The sequence below is a fragment of the Phocoena sinus genome, chromosome 12 (assembly GCF_008692025.1).
Source record: "Phocoena sinus isolate mPhoSin1 chromosome 12, mPhoSin1.pri, whole genome shotgun sequence".
In the NCBI taxonomy this organism is placed as follows: Eukaryota; Metazoa; Chordata; class Mammalia; order Artiodactyla; family Phocoenidae; genus Phocoena; species Phocoena sinus.
The window spans coordinates 14,070,429-14,090,019 of NC_045774.1; the positions used below are offsets into that span (position 1 = coordinate 14,070,429).

Genomic DNA, 19,591 nt, shown 5'->3' on the forward strand with positions numbered 1-19,591 from the left:
TGGAAATTAGTGGAAACACTAAACAATAAGAGACTTTAGTAGACTTTAGTAGAGTAGTAATCTATTAAAATAATATGCAAATATCAATTATCTACATACAGACGATATACATATTTATTTATACTTATATATTATATCTACATATATATTAGCTAGGTATGATCTTTATAATATGTGCAAAATATATATAAGGGTATTTGAAAACACTTCTGAAAGACACAAAGATTTAAACACAAATGAAAAAGCACAACTTGTTCTTAGATAGGAAGATTCAACACCATAAAGATGTTAATACTCCCCAAGCCAATTTATATTTAACATGATCCCAATAAAATTACCAACAAAGTTTCTTATGGAGCTAAACAAGTTAATTATAAAGATCACATAAAAAAGGAACAAGGAAGAATCACCTATAAAACCCTTAAAAATCAAAAGGCAACATTAGAGAGATAGCCCAACGAGAATTAAAACACAATTTGGAGCTACCATAAATAAAGCTAGGTAAAGAGATAAACCTTAGCAGGTAATTAAAATTTCATGAAGAGACAAGTTTATAAAGACATTAAGTACGTAATTAAGAAGAAAATATTGATTTTTTAAAATAAATGGTGTTGGGAAAACTGCAAAGCCATCTGGGAAAATATAAAAGTCAATCTTTATTTCACACTGTTGTATCAGGATAAATTCCAAATGGACTCAAGGTATGAGAGTAGAAAGTACTAGAAGTAGGCAGAGTGAATATAATTATAATTTGGGAGCAGAGGATCCCTTTAATAAAATAAAAGATTAATATATTTCTGCTGTATAACTTAATATGCAAACGTTTTTGCATGGCAAAATCCTCCATAAGCAGTTTAAATACAGATGAGAAATTGAGAAAATATGTTGGCAATTTACACTGAGAACAGCTATTCTATCTCTAACATATACAGAGCTCCTAAAAAATTTTTTAAAAAAAGATAAGCTAATACTAAATGGACAGAAATATGAATAGACAATTCACAGAAGATGAAATGAAAGGCTCTAAACGTAAATAAGATGCTCAATTTTATTCATAAATAAAAGGAAATGTAATTAAAACCATTCTAATATACTTCTTACCCATCAGATTGGCAAAAATCCAAAAGTTTGACAACATATTCTGTTGGAGAGGCTGTGGAGAAACAGGCCCTCTTATACATGGCTGGTGAGAAAGCACAATGACACAATATCATTGGTAGTAAATTTTCCAGTATCTACTAAAATTATGTATGCATGCACCTTTTGACCCAGTAACTCCACGTCCAGGAATCTATCACAAGGATAGACTAAGGAAAATACAAAATGACTTACTCACAAAGTTGATTATGGTTGCCTTCATTCTGTTGTTGTATATTGCATAACATTGGAAAGAACCTACATGCCCGTCAATAAGGGATCCACACAATGGAATATAAAATAATCATGAACAGGAATAAGGAAGATCTTTACACACATACATGTAGTAACCTCCAAAGCAATATGCAGAATTATATATCATATGTTACTTTTGTGTATGGGGTGCGGATATGACTACATACGAGCACACATACATATGTATATCCACCTCCCTTCTAATCTTAATTCAAACTTGACATTATAGGAAACACCCAGTGGAGAGGTTAGCAGTGCAAGTTAGACTCTTTGAATACACCTGGTTATAAAGTTTTGACTTTGGAAACAAATATTTTACATATTCAAAAAATTAAATTAAAAATATAAAAATGAAAATCAAGTTGAAATGAATGATTCTTACTCTATATCAAGGTGGCAACATAACTTCAGAGAGAAAGGTTACAACTAGTGTCTGCAAAATATAATATTTTGACTTTCCATTCTCAGTGGAACATAGTTCAAAGACAAATTGAGCTACTTAGAAATCTTCAACTACATTCAATGGTCTAATTGTTAGCTATATCCTAATTTTATCCATTGAAAAGGTCAAGTAGCAATGGCAACTCTAAAGCAGTGAACACACCAAGTGCCAAGACTGAGTTCTAAATACCATTTTCCCTGAAACAAGTGCCCCTTGTAGAAATGGTTGATTCCAGCTCTGGGGCAGGAAATATGAGGTTGGGAGATGTTATTGTGCTATTCTGTAAGGAGGCATCGAAGATTAATGGCTTATGTCAAAATGACACAAACGTCGACATGAAGAAACTCTATTAGCCAAAGATGGGACACCTCGAGCAACAAAAGAGGACAATAAATCAATCGATTGACACACACTGAAAAAAACAAACCTCATAATGCAACTAAAAACTTTCTCATTGGACATCACTGGATTGACCTAGGACACCTGCCCCCTTGATGCTGTGCTATCAAGAACTAGAGATCCACCGCCTTTCACTACCAAACATCTGAAAAAGCTAGTTTGTATTTCCTTTCTCTAATTTTCCCTACCCATGTTCTCTTTCATACATTATACTTACACTTAATACATTTACACTCTTGTTTTATTTCCCCTACCTCTTTACATTTTTACTAAAAATGCTCTCTTCTCTTTAAGGACAACAATTATCCCCTAATTATCAAATCCTTAGTCCCCTCCTACTTACTCCTGCCTACCCCTCTCTAGTATTTGGTGTAATTCACCACCCTTTTTCTTTTGAAAGCCATCACTCCCTTGGAATCAGAGACTTTGTGCTCCTACTTCTCAAACAACTCAATCCCAGGCTGGGATTCTTTTCTACTTGTGACTCCTAAGTGTCAGCCTTTTAACAGGTCTTTCCTCAGCCCTTTGGACACCACTTTCTCCATTGTCTTGCCTACTTATCACATTCATCCCACACTTTTAACTAAGGAGATGACTCAAATCTTTTCTCTCCAGCTTTTAATCTCCATCTCTCTTCTGGGCTCCAACTTTCTTCAGGACATAGCCTTGAGTATATCCTCCCTGTACGTTAAGCCCAACATATATAAGGAAAAATTCATCAGATTTTCCCAACACCTACTCTTTCTTCTGTCTTCCTATCAACAGCATTGCCATCCTTTCAATTGCCAAGACTACAAGTCTTGAAACCTTCTTCATCTCTGCATTTCATGCCACACCCACACTGAATTAAGTGCTCCCTCAGGCTCTGCTCTCCTCAGAGGCTAAGATGGATCCAGTCACAGGCTCAACTTCACAAAGTATTAAGCTTGTCCTATCAAACTTGGAGATACAGAAGAAGCCCTTTTCTTATCAGGGGTATGACTAACCTTTCCTTATTATTGTAACATGTCTGTGGCATCATATTTTCCAATGATAAAGTCATGATGGATCTTAGAATCTGTGCCAATGGAGAGTGGCCAATATATAAACAGATTAAGAAACTGATTCTCTGCTGTGGTATTATAAGACCAAAGAAAATACTGACTGTGTGTTTTTCATTTCTCTTGCATTTGATAAAATAGAAAAACAGGTAAAATAATGAATAAGAATATATAATGACTTAGAAGTGCCTCTTGAAACATCACAAGAGAAATATGATCCTTAGTATTTGGATTAGGAGCCTACAAGGAGAAGTCAATAATAGCAAAGAAGAGGTTGGAATTCAGTTACAGATCATAAGGGCATATAACCATGACACTAATAATAAAGAGAATTGTAACTTTACATAAGAAATGGAAATAGATATACTAACTTCATTTACTTTGAAGTGAAATTCCAAACCTCTATCCAGTCATAAAATTAAAAGCTGTAATCATAGAAAAATATCCAAGCAGTACTAATACCTTGTCAGAAATAATATTTCAAAAATGTGTAACTTTTGGTCATCTACCACAGAGGCTTAAGAAATCTCTGCTAAAATCCCCTGCTGCCCTCCTGCCAGACCCAAAAGACCAACATATGGAATGATCTTTTAGAGTTATCTATATTAGCATGCACTTTTAAGCAGGATAAATGTATAATGAGTATAGTTAGTTATGCTGGCATGGAAATGTCAAGAATGAACCAGTTTATAAATGTAAGTATAAACCAGGGTTTGATTTTCCCTTACATAGACATTAGAAAGTGAAAGAGGTACAGTCGATACAACAGAAATACAAAGAATCATAAGAGACTACTGTGAACAATTATATGCCAACAAATTGGAGAATCTAGAAGAAATGGATAAATTCCTAGAAACATACAACCTACCAAGACTGAATCATGAAGAAATAGAAAATCTGGACAAACCAATTACTAGTAAGGAGATTAAATCAGTAATCAAAAACATATCAATAAAGAAAGGGACCAGATATCTTCACTGGTGAATTCTACCAAACATTTAAAGATGGATTAATACGAAACTGTCATGAACGCTTCCAAAAAATAGAAGAGAAAGGAATAATTCCAAATTCACTTTACGAGGTCAGCTTCACCCTGATACCAAAACCAAAGACACTCTAGAAAAGAAAATTACAGGTTAGTATCCCTGATGAAAAGAGATGCAAAAGTCCTCAAAAAATATTAGCAAACCAAATTCAATAATACATTAAAAGAATCATATACCATGATCAAGTGGGATTTACTCCAGGGATGCAAGGATGGTTCAACATTTGCATATCAATCAATATAGTACACCACATTAAAAAAATGAAGGATAAAAATTATGGGATCATCTCAGTAGATGCAGAAAAAGCTTTTGACAAAATTCAATATTCATTTATGATTAAAACTCTCAACAAAGTGGGTATAGTACCTCAACGTAATAAAGGCCATATATGACAAGCCCACAGCTAACATCATACTCAATGGTGAAAAGCTGAAAGCTTTTCCTCTAAGATCAGCATTAAGAAAAGGATGCTTTCATCACTTTTATTTAACATAGTATTGAAAGTCCTAGCCAGAGCAACTAGGCAAGAAAAAGAAATAAAAAGTATCCAAATCAGGAAGGAAGAAGTAAAACTGTCACTATTTTCAGATGACATGATATATAAAACCCTAAAGACCAAAAAACTGTTAGAATAAATGAATTCTGTAAAGTTGCAGGATTCAAATGCAATATACAAAAAGAAGTTGAGTTTCTCTATGTTAATAAGGAACTATTAACATATAGCTCCTTATTAACATATATTATGATGCATTTACAATTGCATCAAAAAGAATAAAATACCTAAGAATAAATTTAGCCAAGGAGGTGGAAGACCTGTACACTGAAAACTATAAGACGCTGATGAATGGAATCGAAGAAGACACAAATAGCTAAAACTATATCTCATGCTCATGGACTGGAAGAATTAATATTGTTAAAATGTCCATACTAACCAAAGCAATCCACAGATTCAATGCAATCCCTATCAAAGTTCCAATGGCATTTTTCACAGAAAGAGAACAAATAATCCTAAAATTTGTATTAAACCACAGAAGACCCCAAATAGTCAAAGCAATCTTGAGAAAGAACAAAGCTGGAAGCATCACGCTCCCTGATTTCAATCTATATTACAAAGCCATAGTAACCAAGACAGCATGGTATCGGCATAGAAATAGACACATAGATCAAGGGAACAGGATAGACAGCCCAGAAATAAACCCACACATATGTGGTCAATTAATTTATTACAAAGGAGCCAAAAATATACAATGGGGAAAGGACAGTCTCTTTAATAAATGATGCTGAGAAAATTAAACAGCCACATGCAAAAGAATTAAACTGGATCACTATCTTATACCATACACAAAAGTTAACTCAAAACAGATTAAAGACTTGAACATAAGACTGAAACTATAAAACTCCTAGAAGAAAACATAGGTGGCAAGCTCCTTGACATTGGTCTTGGCAATGATTTTTTTGGATTTGACACCATAGCAAATGCAACAAAAGCAAAAATAAATGAGTGGGAGTACCTCAAACTAAAAAGCTTTCATACAGCAAAGGAAACTATGAACAAAATGAAAAAGCAACCTACCAAATGGCAGAAAATATTTGCAAATCATATATCTGATATGGAGGTAATATCCAAAATGTATAAACAATTCATACAGCTCAATAGCAAAAAACCAAACAATCTGATTAAAAAATAGGCAGAGGATGTAAACAGACATTTTTCCAAAGAAGATATACCAATGGACAACAAGTACATGAAAACGTGCTCAAACACCACTAATCATCAGGGAAATGCAAATCAAAACCAGGAGATATCACCTCACACTTGGCAGAATGGCTATTATCAAAACGAGAAGAAATAGGAGATTGGTTCGAGGTGGCGGAGTAGAAGGACGTGCTCTCACTCCCTCTTGCGAGAGCCACGGAATCACAACCAACTGCTGAACAATCATCAACAGGAAGACACTGGAATTCACCAAAAAAGATACCCCACATCCAAAGAAGAAGGAGAAGCCACAATGAGATGGTAGCAGGGGCACAATCACAATAAAATCAAATCCCATAACCACTGGGTGGGTGACTCACCAACTGGAGAACACTTACACCACAGAAGTCCACCCACTGGAGTGAAGGTTCTGAGCCCCATGTCAGGCTTCCCAAACTGGGAGTCTGGCACGGAAGGAGGAATTCCTAGAGAATCAGACTTTGAAGGCTAGTGGGATTTCATTGCAGGACTTCGACAGGAATAGGGGAAGCAGAGACTCCACTCTTGGAGGGCACACACAAAGTAGTGTGCACATCAGGACCCAGGGAAAGGAGCAGTGATGCCATAGGAGACTGAACCAGACCTACCTGCAAGTGTTGGAGGGTCTCCTGCAGAGGCAGAGGGTGGCTGTGTCTCACCATGAGGACAAGGACACTGGCAGCAGAAATTCTGGGAAGTACTCCTTGGTGTAAGCCCTTCCAGAGTCCACCATTAGCTCCACCAAAGAGCCCAGGTAGGCTCCAGTGTTGGGTTGCCTCAGGCGAAACAACCAACAGGGAGGGAACCCAGCCCCAGCATCAGCACACAAGTGGATTAAAGTTTTAATGAGCTCTGCCAGCTCTACCCACCACCAGTCCCTCCCATCAGGAAACTTGCTCAAGCCTCTTAGATAGCCTCATCCACCAAAGGGCAGACAGCAGAAGCAAGAAGAACTACAATCCTGCAGCCTGTGGAACAAAAACCACATTCACAGAAAGATAGACAAGATGAAAAGGCAGAGGGCTATGTACCAGATGAAGGAACAAGATAAAACCCCAGAAAAATAACTAAATGAAGTGGAGATAGGCAACCTTCCAGAAAAAGAATTCAGAATAATGATAGTGAAGATGATCCAGGACCTCAGAAAAAGAATGGAGGCAAAGATCGAGAAGAGCAAGAAATATTGAACAAAGACCTAGAAGAATTCAAGAACAAACAAACAGATGAACAATACAATAACTGAAATGAAAACTACACTAGAAGGAATCAATAGCAGAATAACTGAGGCAGAAGAATGGATAAGTGACCTGGAATGCAGAATGGTGGAATTCACTGCTGCAGAACAGAATAAAGAAAAAAGAATGAAAAGAAATGAAGACAGCCTAAGAGACCTCTGGGACAAAATTAAATGCAACAACATTCGCATTATAGGGGTCCCAGAAGGAGACGAGAGGAAGGAACCGAGAAAATATTTGAAGAGATTATAGTCGAGAGCTTCCCTAACATGGGAAAGGAAATAGCCACCCAAGTCCAGGAGGTGCAGAGAGTCCCACACAGGATAAACCCAAGGAGAAACACGCCGAGACACATAGTCATCTCATTGGCAAAAATTAAAGACAAAGAAAAATTATTGAAAGCAACAAGGGAAAAATAACAAATAATATACAAGAGAACTCGCATAAGGTTAACAGCTGAGTTCTCAGCAGTAACTCTACAAGCCAGAAGGGAGTGGCATGACATATTTAAAGTGATGAAAGAGAAGAACCTACAACCAAGATTACTCTACCTGGCAAGGATCTCATTCAGATTTGATGGAGAAATCAAAAGCTTTCCAGACAAGCAAAAGCTAAGAGAATTCAGCACCACCAAACCAGCTCTACAACAAATGCTAAAGGAACTTCTCTAAGTGGGAAACACAAGAGAAGAATAGGTCCTACAAAAACAAACCCCAAACAATTAACAAAATGGTCATAGGAACATACATATCGATAATTACCTTAAACGTGAATGGATTAAATGCTCCAACCAAAAGACACAGGCTCACTCAATGGATACAAAAACAAGACCCGTATATATGCTGTCTACAAGAGACCCACTTCAGACCTAGGGACACATACAGACTGAAAGTGAGGGGATGGAAAAAGATATTCCATACAAGTGGAAATCAAAAGAAAGCTGCAGTAGCAATACTCATAGCAGATAAAATAGACTTTAAAATGAAGAACATTATAAGAGACAGGAAGGACACTGCATAATGACTAAGGGATCAATCCAAGAAGAAGGTATGACAGTTATAAATATATATGCACCCAACATAGGAGCACCTCAATACATAAGGCAACTGCCAACAGCTATAAAAGAGGAAATCGACAGTAACACAATAGTGGGGAACTTTAACACCTCACTTACACCAATGGACAGATCATCCAAACAGAAAATTAATAAGGAAACACAAGCTTTAATGACACAATAGACCAGATAGATTTAATTGATATTTATAGGACATTCCATCCAAAAACAGCAAATTACACTTTCTTCTGAAGTGCACACGGAGCATTCCCCAGGATAGATCACATCTTGGGTCACAAATCAAGCCTCAGTAAATTTAAGAAAACTGAAATCATATCAAGCATCTTCTCTGGCCACAACTCTATGAGATTAGAAATCAATTACACGGAAAAGAAACGTAAAAAACACAAACACATGGAGGCTAAACAACACACTACTAAATAACCAAGAGTTCACTGAAGAAATCAAAGAGGAAATCAAAAAATACCTAGAAACAAATGACAATGAACACACAATGATCCAAAACCTATGGGACGCAGCAAAAGCAGTTCTAAGAGGGAAGTTTATAGCAATACAAGCCTACCTCAAGAAACAAGAAACATCTCAAGTAAACAATCTAACCTTACACCGAAAGGAACTAGAGAAAGAAGAACAAACAAAACCCAAAGTTAGCAGAAGGAAAGAAATCATAAAGATCAGAGCAGAAATAAATGTAACAGAAACAAAGAGAACAATAGCAAAGATCAAGAAAACTAAAAGCTGGTTCTTTGGGAAGATAAACAACATTGATAAACCATTAGACAGACTCATCAAGAAAAAGAGGGAGAGGACTCAAATCAATAAAATTAGAAATGAAAAAGGAGAAATTACAGCAGACACCACAGAAATACAAAGCGTCCTAAGAGACTACTACAGGCAACTCTATGCCAATAAAATGGACAACCTGGAAGAAATGGACAAATTCTTAGAAAGGTATAACCTTCCAAGACTGAACCAGGAAGGAATAGAAAATATGAACAGACCAATCACAAGTAATGAAATTGAAACTGTGATTAAAAATCTTCCAACAAACAAACGTCCAGGACCAGATGGTTTCACAGGTGAATTCTATGAAACATTTAGAGAAGAGCTAACACCCATCCTTCTCAAACTCTTCCAAAAAATTGCAGAGGAAGAAACACTCCCAAACTCATTCTATGAGGCCACCATTACCCTGACACCAAAACCAGAAAAAGATACTACAAAAAAAGAAAATTACAGACTAATATCACTCATGAATACAGATGCAAAATTCCTCAACAAAATACTAGCAAACAGAATCCAACAGCATATTAAAAGGATCATACACCATGATCAAGTGGGATTTATCCCAGGGATAAAAGGATTCTTCAATATACGCAAATCAATCAATGTGATACACCATATTAACATATTGAAGAATAAAAGCCATATTATTAACTCCACAGATGCAGAAAAGGCTTTTGATAAAATTCAACACCCATTTATGGTAAAAACTCTGCAGAAAGTGGGCATAGAGGGAGCCTACCTCAACATAATAAAGGCCATATATGACACACCCACAGCAAACATCATCCTCAATGGTGAAAAACTGAAAGCATTTCCTCTAAGATCAGGAACAAGACAAGGGTGTCCACTCTCACCACTGTTATTCAACATAGTTTTGGAAGTCCTAGCCACGGCAATCAGAGAAGAACAAGAAATAAAAGGAATACAAATTGGAAAAGAAGAAGTAAAACTGTCATTGTTTGCAGATGACATGATACTATACATAGAGAATCCTAAAGATGCCACCAGAAAACTACCAGAGCTAATCGAGGCATTTGGTAAAGTTGCAGGATACAAAATTAATGCACAGAAATCTCTTTCATTCCTATACACTAATGATGAAACATCTGAAAGAGAAATCAAGGAAACACTCCCTTTTAGCACTGCAACAAAAAGAATAAAATACCTAGGAATAAACCTACCTAGGGAGACAAAAGACCTGTATGCAGAAAACTATAAGACACTGATGAAAGAAATTAAAGATCATACAAACAGATGGAGAGATATACCATGCTCTTGGATTGGAAGAATCAATATTGTGAAAATGACTATACTATCCAAAGCAGTCTAGAGATTCAATGCAATCCCTATCAAATTACCAAAGGCATTTTTTATAGAACTAGAACAAAATATTTTAAAATTTCTGTGGAAACACAAAAGAGACCCCAAATAGCCAAAGCAGTCTTAAGGGAAAAAAACGGAGCTGGAGGAATCAGACTCCCTGACTTCAGACTATACTACAATGCTACAGTAATCAAGACAATACGGTTTTGGCACAAAAACAGAAATATAGATCAATGGAACAAGATAGAAAGCCCAGAGATAAACCCACGCATCTATGGTCAACTAATCTATGACAAAGGAGGCAGGGATATACAATGGAGAAAAGACAGCCTCTTCAATAAGTGGTGTTGGGAAAACTGGACAGCTGCATGTAAAAGAATAAAATTAGAACACTCCCTAACACTGTACACAAAAATAAACTCAAAATGGACTAGAGACCTAAATGTAAGACCGGACATTATAAAACTCTTAGAGGAAAACATAGGAAGAACACTCTTTGACATAAATCACAGCAAAACGTTTTTTGATCCACCTACTAGAGTAATGGAAATAAAAACAAAAATAAACAAATGGGACCTACTGAAACTTAAAAGCTTTTGCACAGCAAAGGACACTACAAATAATACAAAAAGACAACCCTCAGAATGGGAGAAAATATTTGCAAATGAATCAATGGACAAAGGATTAATCTCCAAAATATATAAACAGCTCATGCAGCTCAATATCAAAAAAACAAACAACCCAATCCAAAAATGGGCAGAAGACCTAAACAGACATTCCTCCAGAGAAGACATACAGATCGCCAAGAAGCACATGAAAAGCTGCTCAACATCACTAATTATTAGAGAAATGCAAATCAAAACTATAGTGAGGTATCACCTCACACCAGTTAGAATGGGCATCATCAGAAAATCTACAAGCAACAAATGCTGGAGAGGGTGTGCAGAAAAGCGAACCCTCTTGCACTGTTGGTGGGAATGTAAATTGACAGAGCCACTATGCAGAACAGTATGGAGGTTCCTTAAAAAACTAAAAATAGAATTACCATATGACCCAGCTATCCCACTACTGGGCATATACCCAGAGAAAACCATAGTTCAAATAGACACATGCACCCTAATATTCATTGCAGCACTATTTACAATAGCCAGGTCATGGAAGCAATCTAAAGGCCCATCGACAGATGAATGGGTAAAGAAGACGTGGTACATATATACAATGGAACATTACTCAGCCATAAAAAGGAATGAAATTGGGTCATTTGTAGAGACGTGGATGAATCTAGAGACTGTCATACAGAGTGAAGTAAGTCAGAAAGAGAGAAACAAATATCGTACATTAACGCATATATGTGGAACCTAGAAAAATGGTACAGATGAACTCGTTTGCAGGGCAGAAGTTGAGATACAGATGTAGAGAACCAACATATTGTCACCAAGGGGCAAAAGTGGCAGGGGGTTGGGGGCTGGGGGGATGAATTGAGAGATTGGGATTGACACATATACACTAATATGTATAAAATGGATAACTAAAATGAACCTACTGTACAAAATAATTAATTAAATAAAATTCAAAAAAAAAGAGAAGAAATAACATGTGTTGGTGAGGATGTGGAGAAAAGGGAACCCTTTTGTGCACTGTTGGTAAGAACGTAAATTGGGCGGCCGCTATGGAACACAGGATGGAGGTTCCTCAACAATTTAAGAATAGAACTACCATATGATCCAGAAATTCCTCTTCTGGGCATTTATCCAAAGAAAATGAAAACACTAATTTGAAAAGATATCTGCACTTCCATGTTCATTGCAGCATTATTTACAATAGCCAAGGCATGGAAGTAACCTAAGTGTCCATCAATGGATGAATGGATAAAGAAAAAGTTTATATATATACATATATATAATGAAATATTATTCAGCCATAAAAAGATGGAAATCCTGCCGTTTGTGATAATATGGATGGACTTTGAGGGCCTTATGCTAAGTGAAATAAGTCAGACAGTGGGAGACACATCCCAGCAGGATATCACTTATATGTGGAATCTTAGAAAAAAACAAATCCACCAGGCTCAAAGATACAGAGAACAAATTGGTGGTTGCCAGAGGAGGGTGGTGGGCAAAATGGGTGAAGATAGTGAAAAGGTACCAACTTTCAGTTATAAGATAAATAAGTTCTGGGGGTGGTAATGTACAGCCTCGTGACTATAGTTAATAAAACTTTACTGTATATTTGAAAGTTGGTAAGAGAGTAGACCTTAAAATTTCTCGTCGTAGGAAAATGTATAACTATTTGTGGTGATGGATGTTAACTCGACTTACTATGGTGATCATTTTATAATATCTACATATATCAACTCTTACGTTGTATACATATGTTGTACAATATAATGTTATGTCAATTGTATCTCAATTTTTTAAAAAGTGATGGAGGAAGCTAAACTAGACACGAATGATGTGGGGTGTGGTGGAGGCTTGCTTATAATGTCTTGCTTTTGCCTGCATTCATTTGTACACCAATATTACTCTACCACTAGACAGTGAGTTCCCTGAGGACAGGTCTGCCTCTTACACATTTTTTTCATATCCTCCAGTGTTAGGCAGAACCCTAGAGACATGGACGTACTCAATAAATATCTACTGAGTTGACTTAAACTGAATCCTAACTAACACAGACTTGAAGTTGTGTTATCTCCCTTTATCAATGGATTTTAATTGCACTCATTAAACAAATGAGGATCTTTCCAATTCTGACTATGGAAAAGCAGCTGCGATTAAAGCAGATATGAGAGAGGGATTACGTGATTACCTCTGTGTAGCATGGGTGACTTAAATAATATCAAGATATTTTAGAACTGTCAAAAATATTATGATGATTGTATTTTAAATCAATTAGCAAGTTTAATTGTTAACAATTTGTGGCAAATGCAAAAATAATGTGGTAGGTAAACATGTAAGAAAAGTTAAATTAACCTCTTACACAGGATTAATTCTTTGGTTGGAATTATGCCTTTTCCTCTGGGGCAATTTTATATTAAGTGGATCCTTACTGTTTATAGGCTTATTCCTCTTGAGGAGTTAAAGACTTGTGGCTTAGCAGCCTTTATAACATCGCACTGCTTAATTGCTTTGTTTTTAAGGAGAAATCTTGATTTGAATGTTTTGTTTTTTACCTTTTTCCAGTAGAACCCCTACAGGCGCTTTCATGATTGAAGGTCTCGTTGGTCAAATTGACTTTTTCCAAAACTCCAATATGTGTGTGTGTGTGTTTAATATTTTTATTGAGATATAATTCACATATCACATAATCGACCCACTTAAAGTGTGTAATGAAATTGGGTTTTAGTCCAATAGATATTTTGATACCTTTTCAATCAGAGATAGCAGTAATATTAGCAGCTTGGCGAATTTCTCTATTCTTTGGGCCTCAATTTTTCTCCTCTGCAGTTTACAGTTTCATATTCCCAGGATTTGTCATAACTCTGCACCAAAGACTTTAAAGAATCAATCAGTTGGCATCTGCTGTTGAGTAATTAAGGACTCAGAACTGGAAAGAACCAATGGATCCAGCGCCAAGAATACAAGCTGGTAAAACCCTTTGCTACCTGTATTCTCACATAATAAATAAAATATAGTATAGAAGATAACCCTACACACTACTGTACAGATTAAAGAAGTTACATAAAAGTTGGCTTCCTTTCTTTCCTTTCCTCATCCAATTCTATAAGGTGGAGCAAAAATAAAAGTTATGAACAAAGTTCTTGGGATATGAATGGGCTATATAGGGATGCAAACCAACACAAGCCTGGAAAGTTATGAGGGAATCCAGCAAAGCCACTGGAGTAACCGAAACTGTCTCCTGCCCAGGACTGACTTTGCTGAGGAGCAAAGTCACTCCCCGACCCACCTGCTGCCCCTGCTACTATAACATCCCCCTTCAGTAGAGCATATATTTTTCAGAGAGAAGAAATCTAAAAAGGGAATATAAAGGGAGGTCCTTCTTTTTATGCCCAAGAAACCTTTAAATAAATTACATTCTGAATTTATCAACTTATTTCCGAAATTTCTTTTTTCACTCTTCCAAGTGAAGAAAATCTGCAAAGAATTTACATCAAATTTTACACAGGAAAAAAATTTAAAAGGCCAATTAAAAAAAGGCCAGTAAAAGCATCTGCTGGAAGCATTGTTTCATTTGCATGTTTTTATCTGCATGTTTTTTTCTGAAATATTTACAATAAATAACTTGAAACGAGCACGCTCTGGCTTCTAGAAAATGACTATTTTTTTCAGTTTAAAGTGAATTTATGGTCTGAAAACAGTCAGCTATTTAGTAGAAGAAGCAAAATGTTCTCTCCAGTGCAACAACCTGTTTTTCTCTTAAGGAAGAGAACTTATTCCTATCCCATGCCTACAAGTCAAAGACCTTTCTGTTGTCCAATATTATTTCCTACAGACAGAGCCTCCTGATGCAGGAGCGATGGAAAGAGCTAGATCAACAACCCTCTGGCCAGACGCTTGGTAGAGGGAATATTCTCCTTGTCGAATTAAGCTTTGCTTTCAAATGGATGAATAGTTTTTTTTTCTCTGAGAGTGAATAGGAATCGAAAGAGAGTGCTTTGGCTTCACTGAGAAATCCGCAAATATTTCTTAGAATTTGTTAGCGTGGATGGCGCCAGCAAAACAGAATCTAGACAGTGCTCTGGAAACTGGATAGTCTCACTGAACTGGCAATTCACACTGTGTCCTCTAACATCACATCTGCCTTCCAGCGATAGTAAACTTTACTCCTGCGAAAACAAAGAGATCCCACAAGGAATGACTTATATTGAACACTTTTGCTTCTGTTTTCCGTCTCTGTTTTTCCAGGGTGAGCACTCAAGCAGGACTAAACGAAGAAGTGCATTCCTAGTTGACACAGAGGACATATTTTGTGTTTTCTGGTGCCAAAACACACCAAGGGATTAGGTGCTAGAATGGAAAATGAGATTTCTCCATTTCCTGATTACTTTCACAGGTGTTCTTATTATCTTTAACTTCCCTCTTATAAAATACACACACACACTGAGAGAAATTACTGGGTTCTCTATTAATACCTGATAACAAGCTTTATCTCTTGGTTTTCACAGGAAGAGAAGACTGCATTAAGTGCTTGGGACTCAGTGCTGCAAGATACAGGGAAGAACTGGAAACTGTGGGTAGGCTAAGTGGCAAGGATAAAATTAGCCTTCAAGCATGTGACTACCAGGAAAGCTATAAACTACCAGAATCAAGATATCATGGGTTATCATCGGGAGTAAATCAAGCAATAACTCTTTTGAAATGGATGCTAGATAGGAAATACAGTCCTCTGCTCACAAGTGTCGGATGGTAATCCAGCAATTTTTTTATATTCCTATAATCACTAAACCCCATTTGCCAATACTAACATTTGAGTAATTACAAGGGAAGACTGAGGTATATTCTATCCTCTTGATAGCCTTGGAAAGCACAAGTGCCTGGATTTGCAAAGAAGGCTTAAGAAAACAGGATATCATTATAATCTATCGCAGATAAACCCTTGTCTCTAGTTAGCAACGTTGATAATCCCTGGGTGACAGGACTCCTTGGGACTTCTGGCTTTCCCTTGTCCCCAGGTCTATGCAGATGTAAACACCCTATGGAGGCCGACTTTGCAAAGGTAGTATCACCAAGCCTGAGATAAAATAAAAATGATGCAGTGAACACTCATCTTTTGCTTACCAGCTCTCAAATACTTGGCTTTGAAACTCATGGATTTCTACATTTTGTTACAAAAAATGTTTACAATGTGCAAAAGGATAGGAAAAGAGCAAAAGGGAGATCAAGGTGACTGATGTTAATCAGAAAGCTGAATGTTATCAAAAGGGCTGGGAGCCTGCAAGGCGAAAACATAAACAGTGCTCTCAACTATCACTCAAAAGTCATCTTCCAGATGTATAAAATTTCAAATGGGAGGCTGGTCACAATATTTTTTACTGTTATGCATATATCAATGTCATCAAAAGCAGTTATCTTCTAATACCAAGAGAGTAATTTAATAATATTGAAATTTTATAAGATTTAGGTACATGTTAATAATTAGAAAAATGTAGAAAATTATATACTATAGATCATATTTTAAAAAATAATATTATTTATATAATTTATATTTATTTATATATTTTTCGAATCATTAACATGATTAGAAATGTATGTATGCAAATGTTCTTAAACATATTAAGACCTGGAGGATTTTACTCCATAGTGGGTCTAGTGATGGAAGAAAAATAAGATCCTCTGTTTATCTTCATTTGGAATTTAACAGGTTTGTGGAATACAAGCAGAAGTATAAGCATAAGCCAGATGCACTTAGTAATTTTAAAAATCCTTTCGAAACAGATGTATCTTAATTTCTTCAAAGTCTAGAAGGGTCTAAGCCAGGAATTAAGTAGCCCTGAACAAGAAGTGAGTGAGTTTGATGACAAGAACAGTTGAAATGACCATCAGAAGACGTGGCTTCTCCTGACTCTCCCATGAGCCACCGGGGGACCCTGGCCAGTGCAATTAACAAACACTTATCGGGGATCATGGAAGACTTTGTTCATGGGAGGGAACAAAAAGGCGAACAAGATCTGGTTCCTGCCTGTATGAAGTTCATGAGCTGAAAGGGAAGATGAGACATACAGTCATAACTTACAGGTGACAGAAGGAGAATAAGAGAAGCAGAAACCAAACCCCATGAGAACATAGACAAAGAAAAGGCTACTTTCTGGCTAAAGAGGAGAGAGTTTGGAGGAAGGTTTTCCGGAAGAGTAACATCTGAAATGGCCTTAAAGAAGGTCCCAAGATTCTGACAAGGAATCCTAAAGGTACAGGGCCTTTCAGAAGCAGTGGAAAAAAACCTTGAAGAGTGAAGTCAAGTTCGTGGCTCTCAGGCTGCAGTCAGGGCCCAGGTGCTTGTTAGCCTGGAAAAGAGCTCACCAGGCTCACTTACTCCCCAGAACTCCGTTTTGGACTCAAAGCCACTGACCTTCCTCATTACATCATCTGACCCGCTCTGTTGATGTCTGTGTCTGCGACACTTGCAACAGGGATTCATAATTATCAAGGTAAGAAGTCTAGACGGTACTTTCTAAAGAAGGCAGAGAGCCAATGGAAGCTGAATCAGGAAGCATCAGGATCACAGCTGTGCCTTAGAAAGAAGCCTCTGGCAGCCCTGTGGGAAGAGACTGAAGGAAAGAGGGCCGGTGGCCGAGAAAGACAGTGCTGGAGAGGCAAGCCTTTGGGGAGGGCTGACTTGGACCTGTGCTAGGGGAGGAATGGCGACAAAGGGGAGGTGTGGATTTCAGAAACAGGGCAGGAAGGACTTGACAGTTAACTGGATAATCTGGTGGAGGGAGTGGAATCCACGGTTAACTTGAACTTGACAGCTTCAGTGTCTAGCTGAATGCCACTAATAGAAAAAAAGAAAAGGAACAAACGTGGTGAGGAAGATAATGTATTCAATACTGTGAGTCTGAAGAGCTTATAGGATTTTGAAATGGGAAAATCTAGAGTAGTCATTCTCAACCAGGGACAATTCTGTGCCTCCCTTCTCCCCACACATACACAGCGGACATTTAGAAATGTCTGGAGACTTTGGGGGTTGTCATCTCTGGGGAAAGAGATGCTGCTACGAGAGCATCTAGTAGGTTAAGTCCAGGAATGCTGCTAAACATCCTAAAATACACAGGACAGTCCCCCACAAGAAAGAATAATCCAACCAAAAATATCAATAGTGCAGAAGTTGAGAAATCCTGGCCTAGAGGTAGTAGGAACTTCCTATCTGGAATTTTAGAAGGGAGGAATGGAGAGAAATGAGAACTCTTAGTCACTGACACTGCAGTGAGAAACATGGGAGAAAATTAAGCACACTGACAGTGTGTGGAAAAGAAAGGCAGGTGGTTGATAAGATCCTACACAATATCACCTTGCTGGCAAAATGAGTTTCATCGGGGTGAGGTGATGTCACAAACACTTTCATATCTAAAATGCAATGACTGATGATTGCTCTCAGGAAGTGTGTACCTAGGAAGGTAAACATGGATGAGGTAGTAAATCATGGAACACATCAATTCAGTCAGGAATGTCCCCAATATCCTAAACCCTGAAGACACCTTCCAGTCTACTGTGGAGAAACACTGTATGTGGTCTATGATTTTCATCTGCAAATTTATTATAACTTGCTCATGGAACGACATGACTGTAACAGAAAAAATTGAAAAGCAGCAGAAGAAAAAGGAGGAGGAGAAAGAAAAGGAGGAAGAGGAGATAGGCCAAAAAAAAAAAAAGTAAAGAGGAAAGCGAAGGAAAACAGGAAAAAAGAGGTGGAAGGGAAAAATGACAAGAGAAACAAGGGAAGGGAAGGGAAGGGAAAGGAAGGAAAAGAAGTGAAGAAGCACTGTAGAGACATCCTCTAAAAGGTAGGCTAAATACCGTGCGAGGGCAGTTCTACGGAACCAGACCAGTGGCCGCTCTCGATCAGTCCACAAAACTGTGATACAGGACTATATTCCATGGAAAGAAAGAGCTGCTTCTTGAACAGCATCATCACTGTTGATGACGCTATAATAACACAAAATGATGAAAGAGTAACCAATACGTATACAATTCTCCAGTATTTAAATAAATAAATGTTGCCAGAACTCTGTTCCAGGCGGCTTGGCAGGTGTAGGGCAGGAAGCCAGAGCAGGACAGGAGATGAGGGGGCAGCGTGGTGCTCCGAAAGGAAGGAAAGCCCAAAGATGCATCGCGTGCAACCTGGCAGCCTTGGACTGATGAGCAGAGGCAAAAAAAAGTCTGCAAGAAACAACTAGAAGATGGATCGTTCCCATTCAAATGATTATGTCGTCCGTAAAGACAAGGTGCATCTGGTAACAAAAGGTCACAGCAGCAGACCAGAGAAGGCATTGCTGATGAGGAAAGAATGTGAAGGACGTGTGCACAGGGCAGGAGACAACATGAGTGTGCCAGAGACAGACAGATCTTGAATTCCAATCCTGGCTCCACCATCGGCTAGCTCAATGCTCTTTGCGAGTAGCAGAATGTCTCTGAAACTCAGCATCCTTTCTGGTAAAACGTGAATG

General features: G+C 37.5%; 1 protein-coding gene across 1 annotated transcript in view; it reads right to left on the reverse strand.

Moving 5' to 3' along the window:
* The window catches only part of ESR1 (estrogen receptor 1), a 252,237-nt gene that overhangs the window by 60,053 nt on the left and 172,593 nt on the right, over positions 1-19,591 (reverse strand). The window lies entirely within an intron of this gene.